The 20,186-nt window shown below is 47.9% G+C and overlaps 1 long non-coding RNA gene across 1 annotated transcript in view; it reads left to right on the top strand.

Moving 5' to 3' along the window:
- Nucleotides 1–4,946, top strand: part of LOC119974613 — a 28,122-nt gene extending 23,176 nt beyond the window's left edge. The window contains exon 4 of the long non-coding RNA XR_005462535.1: nucleotides 4,753–4,946. This is a non-coding gene — a long non-coding RNA (uncharacterized LOC119974613). The remainder of the gene's footprint in view (nucleotides 1–4,752) is intronic.
- Nucleotides 4,947–20,186: the final 15,240 nt, after the last annotated feature.

The raw sequence follows: 20,186 nt of genomic DNA on the forward strand, positions 1-20,186 counted from the left end.
GAATTTCTGACTTTATGCGCTCATGTATAGTAAATGGGCAGTCTATTTTATATCTTTCTGTTCAGTATTATCCATCCTACATTATCACATGAAGTGAAATGACCCCAGCTCAATATCCAGGTCACATTTGGTCCATGCAATGAAAAATAATGGCCTTCACCATTCTATATTCAATACAGTACAACAAAGAGTAACGCTGGAAAGTTCCAACACAACCAATCTTCTCGTTATTTTACATCAGGAAAGCTGTTACATAAATAAATATGGTTGTTAAATTTGTGTGTTTGGAGAATTCGTCCTCAATTAAGCGACACCAATGCTGAGAAATGTAACATTTTCCACTTTTCAAGCCAGTGTCAGACATGAACACTGAGTATCACAGCAAGGTTTCTTAATCCCATTGTCAGAAAAGGTATTTCATCGCACCAATCAGTCATTACCATTTCTCTCAACAACCAACTTAATGCATCTCTGAATGAAACTTTATCCTTAATTATGTCTGTACTATACCTCCACAAGAACTGTGTTGACAAAGCACACATTCCTCTGAACATGAGCCCCTGCAGTTGAAATACAGAAAGGAGAAAGTCTAGTGCACAACAAAGAGGAATCCCCCACATTTGTTCACAGACAGTCCAAGTCTGATATCCAAATCTGTACACAACACTTTAGGAAGGACATGGAGACTTTGGGGAGGATGTGAAGAGATTTACAAGAATAATTCCAGGGACAAGGGATTGCATTTATCTGTGGGGAATAGAGATTCTGGGGTTGCAATAGACCTGTTTAAAATCAGGAAGTCTTTAGATAGGGTAAATAGAGAAACTTCTTCCAGTTTCACAAAACGGTCACGAATAAGAAGAAGAATATTTAAGATAATTGATAAAAGATAAGGCGGCGATAAAAGGATAAACTTTTTTATGCAGAAGTGGTTAGGATTTGGAAATCAATGCATGATAGATTAGTGGATACTGATTGAATTCAATAATGTATGCTCTGCTTGAAGGCAGGTCCTAGGTTCATTGTCTGCTGATGCTTCACCTTGAGCTGTTTTTTGGAAGTTTTGTTTCTGATGGTTGTTAGAAAATAATTAATGTTCCTAATACCTAAGTTGGAATTGGGGTTTTAACTGTTGAGTAGAATGCATTTATTGTTTAAAACACTGCACCAATATATAAAGAGGGTACACGTGGCACTGCTTTGTGTTGAAGAATTGATTGCTGAACATAATAAACTTGGATTCGAAGAAGTCAAGACTTGCTTCCCAGGGCTGGATTCTTCAGCTGCGCCCGCTGCAAGATTGCCACGGATGGGACAGGGACCATGCAAAGGACCGCTGACCTTGGGCGGGAATTTCCGGTCAGCGGGCAGGTGTTGGCGAAGAATCCCGCCGCTAGCTCTTATTACAGAGTTCAATTGGAGCTCACCATTGGCTTCCCATTGCTCTCAGGGACAGGGCTACCCGGTAGATCTGAAGCCTACCACAGCATAACAAGAATTGATTGTTGATGTTAGTCAACAGAGCTAGCCAGTCCCCAAAGATTTAATATTTGCCTTTAAAAAGCTTTTGAATCATTTCTAGAAGGAGAATAAAAGTGCAAGGATATAGGGAGAAGTGAGGGAATGGAATAACTGGATTTCTCTATTGATTTAGACCAAGAATAACCTATGGCCTCCTTCCTTTCCTGCATTATCCAATGATTCTATGTATGTATTTAGAGTATTTAAGTTTTATATTGTATCTATTTCTCTTTACAAGAGTATATTAACATTGGATGAAGGCAGCATGAGGCTGGGGCCTAACGTTGCTCTTGCGTGGGAGAGGAGGAGCAGGAAAGGCACTTAGCTCCTTGATTCAAAAGGTTCCCATTAACCACCAAGTTTCACAAAAGTCAGGAAATCTATTGTGTTATGTGCTTGTTTGCATTGTAAGATTGACGATTGGCATCACCCATGGTATAATGTATAGAGTCACATGGTAAGGGACTCTAAGAGAACAGTCTTGAGAGAGAACTATGTAAGTAAGCAGCCTGCCTGCATGGAGACAACGCCTTCATGCATGACTGTACCTTGTATCTGTAAATAATTAAAGACTGTAAGTAATTAAAGGGTTCATGTTAAAAAATACAAGTCTCAAGACATCTTCACTGAGGTATCTAAAGAACCTAAAATACAACAGGAGGTGCAACCATATTACAACAAAGCCCAGTGTTAAATTGAAGATGCTGGTTAAATATGAGACATACAGACTCATTACAATATTTAAATTGTCAACTCACCTGCCAGGAACAGATTGACTGCTTGCTCCCCCAACTTGCCTCCTTTATAACTGGAAATGGGAGGATTAGAGTCGGGATTCAGATTGTTAATGTTTTACATCAACAAAAACTTTAAATCACCCCATTGAGCCTTTCTCTGTTTTGAACCTGGAAGCTGATAATTCCACAGACAACCAAGACAATACATTGTCAAGAAAATCTCCATTTATTCACAGGTTGTCCAATTCTGTGCATTTCTGCTATGGTGATTCTGTCACAGTTTACTTTTGAAGCTGAGAAAGTAGTTACTGTTTGTCATCTGCAATGTGCTTGAAAATTAGTCGGGATAAGTCTGTTTCTCTTTGGTACCTCGGGTATATTCGGATAAGAAAATTAATATCCATTTGCCATGAGCCAGTGATAGCATCTTCTATGGAACTCACAGGACTGAAATCACACTGTGCAATGTAAATAATTAATGCATTTTTGAGTTCAACCAGCTACTGAAGAGAGCAACTTTTCAGGGAGGTTGTGATACTACACCTTATATGTGTGTCCTAGAAATGTTAAGGGCGGCTAGTTTTAACTTTTTGTCAAACAGCTCTTTGTGTGCACCATAAGATTCTCACAAGATGTGTACTCCTTGTGAGAATGGGTAGCTTAATGGTTCCATTTTTGCCTCTGAATCGGGTGGTTGTCGAAACTTGAGCACAAAAATCTTTGCTGACACTCCTGTGCCACACTAAGGGGCACTGCGTTGTCAAAGATAATTGGCTTGATTCTCCGTGGGCTGGATCCTCCGCTTCGCTGCACTCGCACCCGTGGAGGCATGGAGGTGTCCACAATGGTAAACCCCATTGGATGGAGGGTCCCGCTGCCGGCAGGGGGGGTGCTGCACCAGAAAACATGTGGTTTAGAAGATTTAGATTTAGAACAGTACAGCACAGAACAGGCCCTTCAGCCCTCGATGTTGTGCCGAGCAATGATCACCCTACTTAAACCCACGTAACCCGTATACCCGTAACCCAACATTCCCCCCATTAACCTTACACTACGGGCAATTTAGCATGGCCAATCCACCTAACCCGCACATCTTTGGACTGTGGGAGGAAACCGGAGCACCCGGAGGAAACCCACGCACACACAGGGAGGACGTGCAGACTCCACACAGACAGTGACCCAGCCGGGAATCGAACCTGGGACCCTGGAGCTGTGAAGCATTGATGCTAACCACCATGCTACCGTGAGGCCCCCAATGGGGCCCCCGGTGGGACGGAGAATCCCACACAATCTCTTTCAGGCAAAATTTTGAACCAATGCCTTGTCTGACCTCTTAGGTTGATGTAAAAGATCCCCTGTCCAGACTTTGAAGAAAAACAGGGAGTTTTTATTCAGGGGGTTTGTATTCATATAAAATGCGAGACGTCCAGGGTTCAAATCCCGACGAACCCCGCAAGCACCTGTTGGGCAGCACGGTAGCACAGAGGTTAGCATAGTTGCTTCACAGCTCCAGGGTCCCAGGTTCGATTCCCAGCTCGGGTCACTGTCTGTGTGGAGTCTGCACGTTCTCCCCGTGTCTGCGTGGGTTTTCTCCGGGTGCTCCAGTTTCCTCCCACAGTCCAAAGATGTTCAGGTTAGGTGGATTGGCCATGATAAATTGCCCTTAGTGTCCAAAAAGGGTTAGGTGGGGTTACTGGGTTATGGGGTAGGGTGGAGGTGTGGGCTTGAGTAGGATGCTCTTTCCAAGGGCCAATGCAGACTCGATGGGCCGAATGGCCTCCTTCTGCACTGTAAATTCTATGACACTATCCCTGGAATATCCATCCCTTTAATCAACAGGCTGGATTCAATGTTGAAAAATGTTTTAAGTTAATATTTAAAATTGACGAAATTGGTTTTACAGTTCTAGCTTCCGACTTCAGAACACATAACTTCTCGTAGTAAAATACAAATTGCAAATTGTTGTGATAGCTTATCCAAGTTTTTCTTTCGGATTTGCCAATTGCCAGATCATAACATTGTGCACAATAATAGGGAACAGGAAGAGGACCAGATTTCAACTCTTCCAAATAGCTGAGGCCTCCCTTGATGGAGTGACCAGAGGGTAGGTCAGAAGAATGATACGACTGGAGAACACATTCCGTAGATCGTGCAGACATCTTACATCCCTTTACTTTTCTCATTGAAATCTCTTCTTCACACATTCTGCATAACTGGGGCTGGTTTAGCGCAGGGCTAAATAGCTGGCTTTGAAAACAGACCAAGGCAGGCCAGCAGCACGGTTCAATTCCCGTATCAGCCTCCCTGAACAGGCGTCAGTATGTGGTGACTCGGGGCTTTTCACAGTAACTTCATTTGAAGCCTACTTGTGACAATAAGCAATTTTCATTTTTTCATTTTTTATTTTCATAACCTGGTGGTACTTTAAGTTGCCACTCATCTGTTCCTATTTATATTCCAATAACTCTTCATATTTGCCACTCTCTGTTTTCAGATCCATTGTGTTACAGGCCCAGTTTAAGCAGAAGAAGGAAAAGACAATTCAAAGATACCACCTGATATACTGTTGCGAGCGTCAGCTCAGAAATTGGCATTGGCGACGGAGCATGAGATCTTGGACGTAAAGACTCACCTGTAATACTAACAGCCACTCTATCCTTCATTATAAACTCTTGCAATGCCCAGTCATGCAAATTAGTCTTTATTTCCCTGCAGGATTCTCTGGTGTGCGATTAGGGAGGCTAAAACCAGGACGTCGGCCCTCTTCCCAATATGAATATCTGGCTGGTCTGATATCCCGAAGACCGCCATTCTCGGGCAGGCCCCACACTACCCCTACAACCTGGTCGTCGCCTCGAAGAAGGCTGTCCAGAACCCAACAAGTCTAGGATATGACCAGAACATGTGGGCGTGGTTGGCCTCTGGCACCGTTAACATTTATCCTCCACCTCCGGGAAGAACCTGCTCATTCCGGTTCTAGTCAGATGCACGCTGTGCAACGCTTTAAACTGCATGAGGCTTAGCTTAGCGCAGGAGGAGGTGGAGTTGGCCCTGCTCAGTGCTTCGCTCCAGAGTCCCCAACCCACTTCCGTCCCCAATTCGGCCTACCATTTCCGTCTACCTTCATCCAGGGGTAGTCTTGCCCTGCCCAGCAAACGTCCGTGTATGTTCACACAGTTCCCCCCTCCTTACTGTCCGTGTTCTTTTAGTAGGGTGTCTCTCGCGACCCTGGGGTATCCTGCGGAGAAAGTGTTTAATTTGGATGTGCCTGAGCTCCTGTCGGCAGGTCCAAGACTTCCGTCAGCTCGTTCAATGGCAGCACCATAGCACAGCATTTTGCACAGTTGCTCCAGGGCCCCAGGTTTGATTCCCGGCTTTGGTCTCTGCCTGTGCGGAATCTGCACGTTCTCCCCGTGTCTGCGTGGGTTTCCTCCAGGTGCTCCGGTTTCCTCCCACAGTCCAAAGATGTGTGGGATTAGGTGGATTGGCCATGTTAAATTGCCCTTAGTTTCCAAAAGGTGGGATGGGGTTACTGGGTTACGGGAATAGGGTGGAGGTGCGGGCTTGGATAGGGTGCTCTTTGTAAGGGCCGGTGCAGACTCAATGGGTCGAATGGCCTCCTCCTGCACTGTAAAATCTATGATTCTATGAATCTGTCCCCCATATAAAGGTCCCTAACTGTTAGCGTCCCCGTCCAGTCCTCATTTTTTAAAGGTGGCGTCAAGCATGGCTGGCGGAAATTTATGGTTACCGCTGATGGGGGCTATGGAGGACACCTCGGTTAGACTAAAATGTTGCTTCATTTGGTTCCACATCTTCAATGTGGCTACCACCACTGGGCTGGATGTGTACTTTGATACGGGAGATGGGAGCTGTGGCAAGTGCAAGGGAATGACCCTCTTACTATTCCTGGAAACATCGCTTTCCCCAGTGTAAAGAAGTCTATCCTCGAGTATGCTTTGTGGACCGGCGAAAAGATCGAGAATTCCTTCTCACCGGGGTATAGGAATCGCCATGGGTCCACTACCCCCATCTGCTCCATAAATGTTCCCAGCTCCCTAATCATGCCCATCCTTTCCCCGATGTGGAGTTTGATCGGTCTGTCAGTGGGTCCTGTACATAGTTGAAGTTGCCCCCCATGATCAGTCGGTGCGTGTAAACGTCGAGGATTTCCGACATAGTCTTTTTATGAAGCCTGTGTTATCCCAGTTGGGCGCATACACATTAATCAGAACTACCAGTGCCCTGTCTCGGGCACCGCTGACCATGACATACCGTCTCCCTGGGTGTGAACGTCCTTGGCGCAGTGATCATCATCCTCTTATTTATCAATATAGCTAATCCAATAGTCCTCGTCCCATAGTATGAATGGTACGTCTGTCCCACCCAGCCCTTTCTTACCCGCAGTCGGTCCTTCTCCCTCAGGTGTGTTTCTTGCCGGAAGACTGTGTCGACTTTCAGGCTTCTTAGGTAAACTCTGAATCTTTTTACCAGGCTGTTAAATCCCCTGACATTCCAGGTGATAATCCTAGTGGGGGTTATTTGTCCCCTCGCTCCTGCAGAACCAACCATACTTATCTGGTGGAGATCCCTACACTCCGGGATTTCCCTTTGTTAGGGGGAGGTCCAAAATGGTCGCAGTTGCCATTCCCACCATGAGACAGGGCTCCTGCGCTCTGGGGGTTCCCTTTGTACAGGGGGCACCCAACATGGCCGCCAACTGTGTATATGCCACGTGGGTGCGCTCCTGCACTCTGGGGTCTCCCTTTGTTTAGGGACTCTCAAAAGTGGCTGCTTGTGGCGCCATCTTGTTTCTTCAGCCTGTTCCTCCCTTGCCAAAACCCGTACGACACCCAATTCATTTCTCCTACTGTTTTCCTTTTGTGTTCCTTTCCACCACTCCCTCATCTCCCCCCTTCCCTGCATCGCCCTATCGCTATCTCCCCCTGCGCTTTTGCCTTCCCCATCCCTGTGCCTCTCCCAGGCCCAACCAGTCAGGAGGTGCGCCACGGTCCTCCTTGCTTTCTGTCTTCCCGTGTGATACACCATCAATAACACACGACGAGTGATGAACGTAACTGAGGCTTTAATACACTAAACAACAAGCCTCCTGGCCTCTGGACCCGAACTGGGTCTGGAGGCGGAGACTTGCCAACTTTATATAGAAGCCCAAGGGGAGGAGCCACAGGCGGAGTCAGCCTGGACAAGCCCAGGCATGCAGAATACAATACCATACATATAACTGAGGGTGTCAGTTTGTGAGGGAGGTGGGAGGAGTTGGGGGAAGACGGTGTTGGGTGGGGGGTGGTGATGGTCGTCAGGGAACCTGCAGGAGCCAAATCCCGAAGGGAGGCCGTGTCCTGCCCCCCATCCTGGTGTGTCACGTAGGCATGTTGGGGGTTTGCATGGTGGAGCAGGGCCTTCTTGACGAGGGGCGGGGCAGTTTTATGGCTTCTCGCATGCTTCTGGAGAAGGACAGGCCCTGGGACTGCCAGCCAGGATGGAAGCGAGACCCCGGAGGTGGACATACGTTCATGAGGGGTCTCGTTGGTGGCTGTACATAGGAGTGGCCAGATGGAGTGGAGGGCGTCGGAGAGGACCTCCTGCCAGCGGGAGACTGGGAGACTTCTCGACCGTAGGGCCAGAAGGACGGCCTTTCAGACCGTCGCATTCTCCCTCTCCACCTGTCCGTTTCCCCGGGGGTTATAGCTGGTCAACCTGCTGGAGGAAATGTCCTTGCTGAGCAGGAACTGACTCAACTCGTCGCCAATAAAGGAGGACCCCGGTCACTGTGGATGTAGGCGGGGAACCCGAACATGGTGAAAAGACTGTGTAGGGCCTTTGTAACGGAGGCAGAAGTCATGTCAGAGCAGGAGATGGCGAAGGGGAATCTTGAGCACTCGTCAACAATGTTGAGGAAGTACGGTCAGTGGAGGGGAGGGGCCCTTTGAAGTTGATGCTGAGGCGCTCAAAGGGGCTGGATGCCTTTACCAGATGTACTCTGTCTGGCCAATAGAAATGCAGTTTGCACTCCGCTCAGACCTAGCAGTCCCTGGTCACGGACCTGACCCCCTCGATGGAATAAGGCAGGTTGCGAGCCTTGATGAAGTGGAAAAAATGGGTGACCCCCGGGTGACAGAGGTCATTGCGGAGGGCCCGATGTCGGCCTACTTGTGCGCTGGCAGATGTACCGCGGGACAGGGCATCTGGGGGCTCATTGAGCTTCCCGGGTCGATGCAAGATATCATAGCTGTAGGTGGAGAGCTCAATCCTCCACCTCAGAATCTTGTCATTCTTGATCTTGCCCTGCTGTGTGTTATTGAACATGAAGGCAACCAACCGTTGGTCAGCGAGGAGAGTGAATCGCCTGCCGGCCAGGTAATGCCTCCAATGTTTCACAGCTTCTATGATGGCTTGGGCTTCCTTTTCAACAGAGGATTGTCGAATTTCGGAGGCCTGGAGGGTACAGGAGAAGAAAGCCACGGCCTGCCCGCCTGGTTGAGTGTAGCGGCCAGAGCGAAGACCGATGCATCGCTCTCCACTTGGAATGGGATGGACCCGTCCACAGCGAGCATCGCGGATTTGGCAATGTCTGCTTTGATGCGATTGAAGGCCAGTCGGGCCTCAGCCGTCAGGGGAAAAATGGTGGATTTGATCAGTGGACGGGCCTTGTCTGCATAGTTGGGAACCCACTGGGCATAGTAAGAGAAGAACCCCAGGCATCTCTTCAGGGTCTTGGGGCAGTGGGGAAGGGGGAATTCCAGGAGGGGGCACATGTGGTCGGAGTCGGGCCCTAGGACTCTGTATTCCACGACGTAGCCGAGGATGGCTAGGCGGGTTGTGCGGAAGACGCATTTATCTCTATTATAAGTTAGGTTCAGGAGTTTAGCGGTGTGGAGGAAGCGCCGGAGGTTCTCGTCATGGTCCTGCTGGTCATGGCCGCAGATGGTGACTAGGTACGGGAACGTGGCCCGCAGCCCGTACTGGTCAACCATTTGGTCCATTTCTCTTTGGAAGACCGAGACCCCGTTGGTAATGCCGAAGGGGACCCTGAGGAAGTGGTAGAGGTGGTCATCTGCCTCGAAGGCAGTGTATTGGCGATCCTCCGGGCGGATAGGGAGCTGGTGGTACGCTGACCTCAAGTTGACTGTGGAGAAGACTCGATACTGCGCAATCTGATTGACCATGTCAGATATGCAGGGGAGGGGGTACGCATCGAGCTCCGTGTACCGGTTAATGGTCTGGCTGTAATCGATGACCATCCGGTGCTTCTCCCCAGTCTTTACGACCACCACTTGGGCTGTCCAGGGGCTGTTACTGGCCTCAATGATCCCCTCTCGCAGGAGTCGCTGGTCCTCTGACCTGATAAAGGCCCTGTCCTGGGTACTATAGCGTCTGCTTCTGGTAGCGACGGGCTTACAGTCTGGGGTGAGGTTTGCGAGTAGGGAGGGTGGGGCGAGGCTACAGACGGTAAGGGGGCATCTGGAGATGGCACTGGAAGTCGAGCCCCAGCAATAGGGCAGCGCAGAGATGGGGGAGGACATAGAGCTTAAAGTTGGTGTACTCTACTCCTTGTACAGTAAGGGTCGCGACACAGTACCCCCGGATTTCTACTGCGTGGGATCCGGAAGCCAAGGAGATTTTCTGGGTCGCGGGTAGGATGGGGAGGGAGCAGCGCCTTACCGTATCTGGGTGTAAGAATCAGTCTGTGCTCCCGGAGTCGAAAAGGCAGACCGTCTCGTGCCCGTTGATCCGGACGGTCATCGTGGACTTCGCGAGGTCGTGCGGCCAGGACTGGTCGAGTGTGACGGAGGCAAGCATCAGAAGGCGGTTGGAAGGCCAGTCGGAGATAGCGGCGGCCAGTGTATGGTTGGGTGAGCTGGGCTCCCGGGAGGCTGCAGAATGGTCCGAAGATGGCGGCCCCCATGAGTCGTGTGTGGCGGGTGGCATCGGTGATGCTGTCCAAGATGGCGGCCCCTGTGGGTCTCACATGGTGGCCGAAATTAAAGATGGTGCCAAAGATGGTGGTGCCCACGGGTAGCACATGGTGGGTGGCGGGGCAGCTGGGGGCAGCTCCGACAGGCAGCAGGCAGTGCTGCTGGGCCTAGAAGATTTAGGGGGGGGGATTGGGCCTGGCAGGCTTTTGCGAAGTGGCCCTTCTTCCCACAGCCGTTACAAGTTGCATTCTGCACCGGGCAGCGTTGTCTGGGGTGATTACCCTGGCCGCAGACGTAGCACCTCAGGCTTCCGGCGTTGGTGGGCCGCTGCACGTTGCAGGCCTGCGTCGCACTCGGGTCGGTTGACGGTTGCACCCACGAGGCCCACGAGGGTGCCGCGCGGTTGGAGGTGTAGGCCCCCATGTTCTGGGAGGCCACCTCCAGTGAGTTGGAGAGTTGTACTGTCTCTGGGAGGCTGGGTATCCCCCCCTTCTAGTAACCGCTGGCGACATAAACGTCCCTGATCAGCAACTTTAATACACTAAACAGCAAGCCTCCTGCCTCCGGACTCGAACTGGGTCCGGAGGCGGAGACTTGCCACCTTCATACTGAAGCCTGAGGGGAGGAGCCACAGGCGGAGCCAACCTGGACAAGCCCAGGCATGCACAATATAACACATATAAAGCAATAAAGTGGTTTACCACACCTTGCCAGCTATTTCTGCTAGTGTGGTGGCCCTCCACCTTGGGCTGGTCTACCCCTCCCTTATGCCTGTCGACAGCCATTTTCCCTGTTTAAACCCTCACCTGCCTTCCCCTGTCCTTGATTCTTTCTAAGACCCAGTCATCCCTTTATGATTGGCACGAGACAGCAGAGTCCCACGCAAACATGTTCATAGTCCAATGAGTCCTTTGCTCTTTCGGTCTTTCCCTGCACAACTCTCATCGTTGTTGTGCCTGTCCCTTGCCCAGGCCGTTGCTTCTGACAAACTCATTTGCTTCCTCCGGGGAGTTAAAGAGATGTTCCCGTTTTTGGTATGTGACTCGGAGCCTCTCTGGGAACAGCATGCTGAAACGCATCCCGTTCTTGTAGAGGATTGATTTTACCTGATTAAACTCAGCCCTGCATTTTGCTAGATCGACCCCAATGTCCTGGTAGATTCTGATTTTGTGTCCTTCCCAAGTGCTTGCTTTTGTCTGGCGTGCCCATCGCAGGATCCTCTCACGGTCCTGGTATCGGTGGAACATTGCAATAATCGCCCCGGCTGCTCCCTGCCTTAGGTTTCGGTCTGAGTGACTTGTGTGCTCTGGGGGTTTGGGGAAGCTGTCCCGACTAAGTTGCCCAGCATTTGGGCGACGTACTCCATCAGGTCTTTGCCCTTGATACCTTCTGGCAGGCCCACAATCCTTATACCTTCTTGTCGGGACCTGCTCCCTCGAGTTTCCCCCTTAGGTTCCTGGAACCAACCTTTTTACTTCTGCCTCCAGGGCGACGATTCTGTTGCTCTGGTCCATCGAGGCTTTCTCCAGGTTGAGGATTGTTCTCTCCTGAGCTGCTACTTTTTGCCAGCCCATTGATTGCCTTCTGCATGGTGGCCATCGCCTCTGTTACCCCCACCTTGACCTCCACCTGGATTTTTATCCTGACCATAGAATCATAGAATTTACAGTGCAGAAGGAGGCCATTCGGCCCATCGAGTCTGCCCATTCGGCCCATCGAGTCTGCACACACTTGAGCCCATGCCTCCACCTCTATCCTCGTAACCCCATCACCCCACCCAACCTTTTTGGACACTGAGGGCAATTTATCATGGCCAACCCATCTAACCTGCACATCTTTGGACTGAGGGAGGAAATCGGAGCACCCGGAGGAAACCCACGCACACACGGGGAGAATGTGCAGACCCCACACAGACAGTGACCCAAGCTGGGAATCGAACCTGCGACCCTGGAGCTGTAAAGCAACAGTGCTAACCACTGTGCTACCATGCCGCCTCCTTCATGGCCGTCAGCTCCTTCATCAGGAAGCTCTTCCATGTGTCTCCAAGTGGGCAGGCGTGGTGGGGGGGGGAGAGACTAATGTTCAGGTCACTGACCGTCCTCTCTCCTGGGTGGCCGGGGCCCCTTTGCCTCTTGTGTCTGCCAACTCGTCTGCCTGTTTGTCGTGTATTTTTCTGGCGCTTCTGCCGTCTCTTTGGCCCCTTGATCTCTCGTTTGCTGGCATCTTTTCTTGGTTGCTCTCCTTTTGCTGTTGAGCGATTTTTTTTTCTTTTGAAATTTGGACAAATTTAACTAACAGTGCCTTTTTTTGTCCTGGTTTGGAGGAGAGCCACCTGATGTGCGGCCGCTCAGCACATCACCACCACTGGAAGTCCTTGACACCTTTTTTTAACCTTTCAACCTGCTTGGTCCAAGAATCTCCAGGATGACATCATGAACAATGAAGATGTTGCACCCAACAGAAATTTGGTTGGAAGTGGATTGTGTATTTGATTGAAACCAGAACTAACTTTTCTTCCAATAAACTGTGAACCATGTTTAAAATACTGATTATGAAAAAAATACTTTGAATAAATCTACCACCGCCCCCATCAAATACCCCTCCCAGCTCCTCCTCCCACTTCCTCCTAACTTCTCCCAATGAGGCCCTCTCCCCCTCCATCAAACGCCCGTAGAAATCAGAGACCCTCCCCTCTCCTACTTCATCCTGTGTCAGCTCCTTTTAACCATGGCCCCCAGAGCCATGATGACAGCTGCCTGAGCTTCCAAAGCAACAGCTCGTGCTGCCATGGAGGTTGTGAGCTTCTTCACGAGCCACACCCACATTGTGGATTCCAGTGCATTATTTACAGAGCTGATCACTTGTTACAGTTTGAGCTCCATGTCCGGTCAAAGCCTTGCGCCACATTGGCCACATTGAAGGTGGGCTCCTCCATTTGCCACATTATGGACAAGCTCTCCAAGAAGCACCCAACACATCAAGCATTTTCGGGTATCTGGCACCTCTTTGGTAGTTTGGTCCACTGAAGTCAGCATTTAACTGCTTTGCTGCTGAATTGGTACATGAACACAATCTTCAGCAGGCTGCCATCTTTGGTACCCCCTCCCCATCCCCAAGTTCAGATGAAAAGAAGAGGACCCTCATTCGCTCTCCTTCCTGCATCAAAGTCTCCAATCTGACATCAGGGAATCTAGTTGCCTCCTCTCTCCAGGTTTCAGCCATTTCAATATTAGGTACCACAACAATTCTTCGAGGCAGCGTGCACCTTCCCTTTAACATGAGCTGGTTTCCTTTAACCATTTTTGTGGCCTCTATATATTAGGACTCGCCAGTCAAAGAACATCCCAGGTAGAGCTGGATGCACATAACTATCATGGAAATGGTCATGCAGCAATAACTTTACATGCTCCCTGCATTGCTCTCAAATGGTTCAGGTAAACCCTGCAGTGTGACCCTCACATATGTTTTCCTGTGTAAACCACTTTCCAGACGATTAGTTGGGTCATTTCTCAACCAGTTGCCATTAGTTGTGCCTTATCGCGTGCAAAATGGGTTTTGAGTTTATTTTCAGGACAACGGAGAAAGAAAACAAATCCTCCCCAGTGACTCAGGCAATGTCACAAAACTATGAGGTGTGCCGCACAAAACCAAAAGGAAACCAATGGGGGTAAAATAATGAACTCCCAACACGCTACATTCCTTAAGAGAACACCATGAACAGAAGATAGGATTTATTTTAAGCTTGTGAGAATTTCAGATGTTTCCTGTAAGGAAGATTTCAAAGAGCCACACCTGCATTGTGGATTCCAGTGCATTATTGACAGAGTTTCAGTTGGTTGTTCCACTTTGACAGTTGGGTGAATTAGAATTATGTGAAAAATGTCAACAAAATAGTCACAAAGCACTGTTTTTTTTGACTGCACTGAATGAGAATTCCTTGGAGGTAATTTTGACTTTGTGTGAACAACTTGACAGTCCATTTTATATCTTTTAGTTTTAATTTGAATTGGCTGCAATATGCAGGTCACAGTTGGTCTGTGAGGTCCACGACTGGTGAAAAACAATGTTCTTAACCAGTCACCATTTTAAATGTGGAACAAAGTGGAACAAAGAATAATAACAGCAAGTTCCACAAGAACCAACCCTTTGGTCATTCTCACATTTGGAGAAAAGTTGAGTAAATATACACGACAAATTCACAAAACAAATTTGTCTGTGTGGAGAATTTTATGCTCAATTGAGGGACACCAGCACTGAGGAATAAAACGCTTTTCCATTTTTCAGACCCAGTAAAATAATAATAATAATCTTTATTAGTGTCACAAGTAGGCTTACAATGCAATTAAGTTACTGTGAAAATCTCCTCATTGCCACACTCCGGCACCTGTTCGGGTACACTGAGGGAGATTCAGAAAGTCCAATTCACTTGACAAGCACATCTTTCTGGACTTGTGGGAGGAAACTGGTGTGCCCGGGAGGAAACCTGCGCAGATACAGGGTGGACGTGCAAACTCTGAACAGTCAGTGAGCCAAGCTGGAAATCGACCCTGGCGCTGTGAAGCAACAGTGCTAACCACTATGCTACCGTTCCGCCCCTTCTCAGCCACACTTTAAAGTTAATTACAACATGGATTGGGCCAAAGCTTTTCAATGCAGCATCAGTATAATGTTTCTTCAAATAAATGAAATGCATTTCTGTTGCACTAACATCATGTGGTAAGAGGCAGCAGTGCTCAACTCATAGCTCAGTGGTTCTGAGCACTTCATAGCCTGCCCTGACAACTTACGAAAAGTCCCTCTATCAAACAGCCATCGGTACAATCTTCGCCATTCTTTTTATTGTGCATTTATTATTCAAAGTTAAGAAAGTGACTACAGAAGCTGTCACATAACCATTCTGAAGATCAAAGTCCTAAAGGCAATAAAGTCAATTGGTTGTCGAACTTTTAAATGTCTTCCATTCATTTCTCACTCAGCGTTCAATCCTTGGTCATATACTTTACAGAAGTTTTCTTAAGATCTCCTCTTGCTTGCTTAGTGGTTTGATGGCTTAGAACTCCAGATGCTCTGTCCATTTGATCTTCCATTCTTTGCATTCAAGTGTCCAGAGTCTGCACATATTTGAGCTTCCATCAAAGCTGCAATGTATGCTCACATACATTCTAAGCATTCTAAGGAAGTATTCCTGGAAGCATTCCCCATACTCATGGGTTGCCCCTGCTACTGGCTGCTATTGCTGCCCACAGTGCTGGGTACGTCTCTGCGTGCAGACACCTCCTGATCACTACCTGTCTCATACAGAATGCCAATGTTTGAGACAGGTACTCAGCCTGACACTGCAAGCTCAGAGGAATTGGCCTCCTCCAAAGTCTGTTATTCTTCAGGAGCTTCTTGTTGTTCAGCAAGCCTCAGAAGAAACTAAAAAGAAAGGAAAGTTAGGATGTAGAGAGAAGATGCACATCATCAGGTAACATCTTAGACTGACGTCGTTGCACCTGTTCTGAACTTCTGAAGGGATAACGTAATGTGCACAAACATTGCTTTTGTGTGTTTTTGTGAGCCACCAGCCTCTCTTGGCTTAATGCTCATGACCCTGCCAGGGCCAGTGATATCCAAGGCTCATGTGAATTTGAAGTTGAGAATATCTCTACCTGCCTTGTTTCTCTCCCTGACATTAAATGCTGCTTTATGCTGCAATAAGAGAGGGAAACAGGGAAGAAAGTGAGAAGTTGAATAACTTTGTCAAGCATATGCATCCAGTGATATTCATATGGCAAGAATAGGTTACAGTGGGATGTCTGGTGATTTTAAAAAGTCACCACTATTCTTAGAATTCCCCCTATACCAAAAAGGGTCGATATTCTAAATGGTGAACAGGGATTCTCACTCCCTTACTCCGATGCAGGTTAAGTTAAGTTATTTTATTATATATTTTCTTTTAAAAGCTGCAAACACTTTCTTTACAGAAAGGTAAAAAGATCTTGCTTCTGGATCCTGATGGTTGGTTGAAGGGACCTTCAGGCCCAGCTTGACAATCAATCTTCTTTAAAGTCTGGTCTTCTTGAGATGTGTTCGCTGGTTAGCTCTGTTGCTGTGTCTTGTCGATCCCATGTACTGAGCTATAAGAGCTGGCTCTGCTAGCTATCTCTCAGCTGACTCTGACTCCTGTTTAAATTCTAGTCTTCCTTAGCTGTTTAAACTCGGCTGCTTGTCTTGTCTTTCCCATGACCGAGCTGTGAGAGCTGAATATGCTTCTCTCCTCTCTCTCAGTTCTGCTCCCCTTGCCTTTTTTTTTCTGGTTCTACTCCCTGGGTTTATATTCTCTTTCTAACAATTATTACGTTTTTATTACCTTGTTGTCAATTAACTTATTTCCACTTTGATTGTTAAAAAGTATCTTTGATCCAAACATTTTAATACAACTAAGTATTCATTTTGGGCATGGCCTCACCTCTCAGATCTAATTACATTGTCCTTTGTGGTGTTCAAAGTTCCTTTGTGATATTCAAGGATGCTTTGGTATCAATAGAGGTGTTACTTTTAATTCTGTGATTTCTACAGTTTAATTTTCCAATTTTCCCCAGCTCATAACTTTGCCTTTGATTTTGACTTTAAATTATGTTTCTCATAGACAGGTTGTCTCCAATTTTCTTTAATTTACTTGATGTTAGTAGAATTTCACACTTAGAATTGACACCAAATTCGACTGAACTAGAATACTCATGGACAAGGACAGGAGGGGTCCGAAAGGAAGAGTGCTAAATTGGGGAAAGGCAGAGTATAACAAAATTCGTCAGGAGCTAGGGAATGTGGATTGGGAGCAACTGTTTAAGGGTAATTCCACATTTGAAATGTGTAAGTCTTTTAAGGAAAGGTTGATTAGAGTGCAGGACAGACATGTTCCTGTGAAAATGAAAGATAGAAATGGCAAGATTAGGGAACCATGGATGACGGGTGAAATTGTGAGACTAGCTAAGATGAAAAAGGAAGCATACATAGGATCGAGGCAACTCAAAACTGATGAAGCTTTGGAGGAATATCGGGAAAGTAGGACGAATCTCAAACGCGCAATAAAGAGGGCTAAAAGGGGTCATGAAATATCTTTGGCTAACAGAGTTAAGGAAAATCCCAAAGCATTTTATTCGTATGTAAGGAGCAAGAGGGTAACTAGAGAAAGGATTGGCCCACTTAAAGACAAAAAAGGAAATTTATGCATGGACTCAGAGGAAATGGGTGAGATTCTTAATGAGTACTTTGCATCGATATTCACAAAGGAGAGGGACAAGACGGATGTTGAGGCTAGGGATGGATGTTTAAATACTCTCGGTCAAGTTGTCATACGGAAAGGGGAAGTTTTGGGTATTCTAAAAGACATTAAGGTGGATAAGTCCCCAGGACCAGATGGGATCTATCCCAGGTTACTGAGGGAAGCGAGGGTCGAAATAGCTGAGGCCTTAACAGATATCTTTGCAGCATCCTTGAGCACGGGTGAGGTCCCGGAGGACTGGAGAATTGCTAATATTGTCCCTTTGTTTAAGAAGGGTAGTAGGGATAATCCAGGGAATTATAGACCTGTGAGCTTGACGTCAGTGGTAAGCAAACTGTTGGAGAAGATACTGAGGGATAGGATCTATTCACATCTGGAAGAAAATAGACTTATCAGTGATAGGCAGCATGGTTTTGTGCAGGGAAGGTCATGTCTTACAAACCTAATAGAATTCTTTGAGGAAGTGACAAAGTTAATTGACGAGGGAAGGGCTGTAGATGTCATATACATGGACTTTAGTCATTTAGCATCATTTAAGAAGCATCTAGACAGGTATATGAATGGGCGGGAACAGAGGGAACAGACCTTGGAAAGTAGGAGACAGGTTTAGATAAAGGATCTGGATTGGCGCAGGCTGGGAGGGCCGAAGGGCCTGTTCCTGTGCTGTAATTTTCTTTGTTTTTGTTCTTTGAACATCATCCATTCTTTACAGCTGTTTACTAAGAGAGTTAATTTCAATGAAGGTGTGAAACCTTTGCTTTTAGCTGTATGCTAAAATTTCACTTGGTTATGACTTGAAAGACCTGCCTGTTTTAAACATTCATCACTTAATCCAATTGAAACTCTCATCCATGCTTTTCCAGATGCTTCCTAAAAAAATTTGCTGTACTGAAAAATCAATGCCGTTGTACACACAGTCACTGTTCACAACTTCTATTTTTGCTTTTCTAGTGTTACACAAGTTAGGATGTTGAATGATTTATAAAACACATATGGAACTGGTAATATGAACACACACAAACATATGAAATAAGAGTGAAGTAGGTCATATCACCCCTCAAACCTGCTCCGCCATTCAATAGGATCAGTGTTGATCTTTTAACATTTTGAATTCCATACTCCCATCTACCCCCGATAGCCTTTGATCCCCTTGCATAACAAGAATCTATTGACCTTTATCTTAAAAATATTCACTGCCCCTGCATACGAACATAAAAGTTAGGAATTTATTCAATCATACAGGACATTAGTGAGACCATGGGCGCGATTCTCCGCTCCCCAGGCCGGGTGGGAGAATCGCAGGAGGGCCGCTCTGGCACCCCCCGCGATTCTCCCACCCCCCCCCAAAATGGCGTGTCGTGTTTTGCGGAGAAACACGGGTCGCCGCTTTTCACGGCGACCCGGGATTCTCCAGCCCGGATGGGCCGAGCGGCCAGACGTTCCCAACCTGTTCACGCCGGCGGCAACCGCACCTGGTCGCTGCCGGCGTGAACAGCGCGCAAAAGATGAGTTTGGGGACTGTGGGGGGCGGAGAGGGGATTGAGCACCACGGCCGTGCTCGGGAGGGGACTGGCCCGCGATCGGTGCCCACCGATCGTCGGGCCAGCATCTCCAAGAGACGCACTCTTTCCCCTCCGCCGCCCCGCAAGATCAAGCCGCCACGTCTTGCGGGGCAGCGGAGGGGAAGATGGCAACTGTGCATGCGCGGGTTGGCGCCGGCCAACCTGCGCATGCGCGGCTGACGTCATTAGGCGCCGCCGGCCGCGTCATTCTCGGCGCTCTGGGCCTTGACGCCAGTGTCAAGACCCGGCGGCCGAGTTCCCCGCAACGCCGCTCCTAGCCCCCGGGGGGAGGGGGGAGAATAGGAGGCGAGGAGTGGCCTCCGACGCTGTCGTGAAACACTCCGGGTTTCACGACGGCGTCGGCCGTTGCGGAGAATTCCGCCCCATACCTTGAATACCGTGTGCAGTTTTGGTCCCCTTATTTAATGAAGAATGTAAATGCATTTGAGGTGGTCCTGAGACAGAGTTCCAAAGTCTCATAACATTCTGAGAGAAACAACTTCTCCTCACCTCTGTCCTAAAAGGGCGACCCCGGAATTTTAAAACTGTGCCCACTTGTTGCAATCACCCACCAGAGGAAACATCCTTTCGAAGTTCACCTTATCAAGGCTGTTCAGGATCTTTTATACTTCAAACAAGGCACCCCTCAATCTTTTAAACTCCAGTGGAAATGAGCCCAGCCTGTTCAACCTATCCTCACAATACAACCCACTCATTTTAAGTATCAATCTAGTAAACCTCCTCAGAACCACCTCCAATGCATTTACATTCTTCATTAAATAAGGAGACCAAAACTGCACACAGTATTCAAGGTATGGTTTCACCAATGCCCTGCATGACTGAAGTAGAACATCCTTACTTTTATGTTCAAATCCTCTGTGATAAAGAAAAGTACACCTTTAGTGTTCTTTAAAAAATTTTTTTTAGAGTACCCAATTCATTTTTTTCCCAATTACAGGGCAATTTAGCGTGGCCAATCCACCTTCCCTGCACATCTTTGGGTTGTGGGACTGAGACCCACACAGACACGGGGAGTATGTGCAAACTCCACACGGACAGTGGCTCTGGGCTGGGATCGAGCCCAGGTCCTCAGTGAGGCAGCAGTGGTAAATACTGCACCAGCGTGCTGCCCCTTCCATTAGTGTTCTTAATTATTTACTGC

The sequence above is a fragment of the Scyliorhinus canicula genome, chromosome 12, assembly GCF_902713615.1.
Source record: "Scyliorhinus canicula chromosome 12, sScyCan1.1, whole genome shotgun sequence".
Taxonomy (NCBI): domain Eukaryota; kingdom Metazoa; phylum Chordata; class Chondrichthyes; order Carcharhiniformes; family Scyliorhinidae; genus Scyliorhinus; species Scyliorhinus canicula.